This window comes from Oryzias melastigma, linkage group LG12 (genome assembly GCF_002922805.2).
Source record: "Oryzias melastigma strain HK-1 linkage group LG12, ASM292280v2, whole genome shotgun sequence".
Taxonomy (NCBI): domain Eukaryota; kingdom Metazoa; phylum Chordata; class Actinopteri; order Beloniformes; family Adrianichthyidae; genus Oryzias; species Oryzias melastigma.
The window spans coordinates 23,044,849-23,048,266 of NC_050523.1; the positions used below are offsets into that span (position 1 = coordinate 23,044,849).

General features: G+C 38.9%; 1 protein-coding gene across 1 annotated transcript in view; it reads left to right on the top strand.

Annotated features, from left to right (window-relative positions):
• si:ch211-196i2.1 (collagen alpha-1(I) chain) overlaps window positions 1–3,418 on the top strand; it is a gene marked incomplete in the record, with an annotated part of 126,655 nt that overhangs the window by 26,353 nt on the left and 96,884 nt on the right.

Consider the following 3,418-nt stretch of genomic DNA (forward strand, 5'->3'; position numbering starts at 1 on the left):
ACACATTGGACATGGAAAAGCGTGACTTGGAGAGGAACGATTATGTAGCAGAATCTGAATTCCAGTCCAAGTTTGCATTTCTTCTTTCTGGCTTGATAACATCAGTTCTCAATGTAATGCTCAGCTGACAGTAATCCTGCTTTTGGGCCACTTTAAAGGCTGAATGACGCTCAGGTTTCTCCAAACTCAGCTGATCCATTAGCTGTCAGGTGTTGGTCCACTTAAAATTTCAAATTCTAATGAACAGTTCAAACATTGATGACATCTTCTGTTTTTTCTCTTGAACTCTTGATTTTAAATTCAAGTGACTCTTTCAGTCTTATGCCCTATTTCTTGAAAATCGTTGACGTAATCATAAATATAGATGGTGGCAGTCAGGTGGTCATTCATCAGGTGTTAGGATGGCAAAATCAGCTGGGCGGTGGAAGCCCGCTCGCCACCCGACAGCAACACTGATTGGATGTCATGTAAATGTTTCCGGACGGCGGATGTCTAGATCAAGAACCACCAGCCACTAGCTGCCCAGTAGTCCAAGGGTATTTATGAAAAGTGAGCCGTTCTGCACCACTGATCATTCACAACTCCAATTTTGAAAACACATAATAGTCTTGTCAATTTACACATTTTTAGATCATTTTTCTTCCAAGAAAGCACAATATTGTGTGCGCAAGCTGCGAGCGTCAATTCTGGCAGGAAGTTATATCAAGATACATGAGAAAATCTGGTTTATTTTCAAAATATAACCAATTTTTACAATAAAACGCCGTAATTGACGTCTGGTGTGAACCACAGAGTGGAGTGGATGCAGCGTGAACTCCACTCCGGGCCGCTTCCGCATCCACTGTGAACCCGGCGTTAGTGCCGTGTCCTTTTAGGACAGTGACCGTAGTCTAATATTGTTTTTGTTTATTTAGTTGCTGAAAGTTTTACGAGAGCTTTTAAAAATATAGCAAAACAATTAGTGATTATTAACATTATATTTAGTGATTTGCAAGAAATTCTACCACAATGTGAAATACTGTGCATCCATCCATATCTTAGATTTATGATCTAGCTCTGCTCTTGTCGTCACACGTTGGGTTTGTTAGAGCCGCTTCCAGCTGGGAATGACCACCTGAGCCGGCCCTAATAGAGGAGGCGTTGTTTGACCACTTAACAAACTCGATAATTGTCCTGTTGAGCTCCGTTACACAAGCGCCCCCTTTCACCTGCCAGAGCCGCCCTCAGCTGCAGGCAGTGAGCGTGGAGAGTTCAGCGCTGGGTCTCTGAAGGGCTGTCAGAGGTGTCAGCAGGCTGACAGACGAACACTGTTCTTGTTGGAGCATGAAGGGCAGTGACCCTGCACCAGAACAGGTTAGGAGCAAAACTGATGACCTCCGACACCTCACCCCCCCTCAATGACAAATGTTTGAGTTCTCCCAGGAACCTTTGTTCATTCGTAACAGGGATCCATGCATACCAGATCTACAAAAAGCACAGAAAACACAGAATTTTGTGCGTCTATTGTACTTTTTAAAACTAACTTCCTGTCTATCTTGAAGAGTTGAAGGTTTTTCCAAAACTTTGATCGACACTTTGTTCATCAAGGTGTTTTCATTTGCCACCCCTTGATTCCCCGTTGCAGAGTTGGGCAAAAGCTCCAGTCTTTGTTGGTTTCTCCTCGAGGGTAAGACCTTTTCTCTGAAGGCTGCCACAGAAGCGTGGCGTAATTGAGACTATCTGAGGAGCAGATCTGTATGTGGAGGAAAACATTTTCCGTTTCCTGGGGCAACAAATGACAGCTTCTTTAGATTCTGTTGAGTCAGATGTCTGTTGACAGATGACTGTTGGGCTGATGTCTTTATTTAAGGGTTTTATTCTTTTTAAAATATCATTCCTTTATTTTTTTTGCCTAAGGTCAAAGCAGTTATGAGAGATCTCATATCAGCCTTGATCTTTAGTTTACTGGTTTGTTGTTGCTTCCTAGTGTCAGTTTTGTGTTTCCCATTAAAACAGCTTTTGTGTCTTTTGTTCATTTCTGCAAACATGTTGCAGGCTTGACTTATTGAACCTTAAATTGAGTTTATCCTCTCTGCTAGCTGACCTAAACACATGTCATGCTAATCCTGGAAAATTATGATCACAATCATCCAAAATTATCAACAAATGTTTCAAAGATGTGTTAAAACCCCTACAACAAGAAAGAAAAAGCATTATTGCGCTTACGCAAAGACAAATTGAGTCCCCACAAAAGTTTTGAACCAATTTCTTTGTGAGTGACAAGACTGAGTTGCAGAAGAAGTGAGACTACTGGTACGTTTTTGAAGAAAGATGCAGTTCACTGAAGCATTTTTAAAACTTGGATTTGTCCATAGTGTTCCTTTTTAATGAATAATCCACATGCTGTGCTGTGAACTTGGGCTTCAAATATCCCAAACATTTACACAGATCTTGTACCAGTGATGTGCAAACTTTGTGTCGCTTTTCCCTGACTAAAGGTTTCCATTTTGTCTCTAAACAGTTTGATTGGTTGATTGACTGATTGATTGATCATGTTCATTTTAAGCATAGATTGTGGACAATACAGGACAGAACACAGATTTTTCAAACTCATTACAGAAACAATAAAATGCATTGATTAGGGAATAAAAAACAAACAAAAAACAAAAACACTTCATTAAATATGGTAATTATTAGCTAAAGTCTAGTAAGGTTTGATTGAATCCTTGAGTGGGAAGAAGTGAACTTATATAATCTCTCCCCACTACCACTGTTTAGTTTGAAGAATTGCTAACTCCTGAGAAGGTTCTCTCTCATTTTTTGGACTTTTTGAATTGAAACAATGCTTTATTCCTTCACTCTAATATGGTTTTGATATTTTCAGGACTTATCATGTGAGTTTGCTGACTCTCAGGTTCTGAAATAATAAATATGGAACTTTGTTATGGAAGCGTTTGTGACTCATAATTAAAAATAAAAGTCAACATTGGAAATGCTTTTTCATTTTCACAATGTAACTGTATTACCTGTTTCTTAAATTAAATGAAAAGGCAATTCTCCGAACGTCTTTTTCTTTTTCTCCTTCAACACCGCTCATTCCGTTACATAATTAAACTGCATGCCATTTGCCGATAGCACCTATCAAACCAGACGAGGAGCAAGCACTGATGTCATCATGGTCTGCCCCTTGGAACTGCTAATTCGATCTGATTTGAGACACTTTAACACTGCAGATGTGAAAACAAAAAAGGAATCTTCATTTGTTCTGTCAATTTAATTATGTCACTGAATGAGCAATATTGATTAAGAAAATGGAAAAGCTGTTAAGAGAATTGCTTTTTCATTTTATTTAAGAGACAAGTAATGCAGTTACATTGTGAAAATGAAAAAGCATTTCTGTAAATCCATTTTAATTTTCAAATCTGATATGTCTAATTAG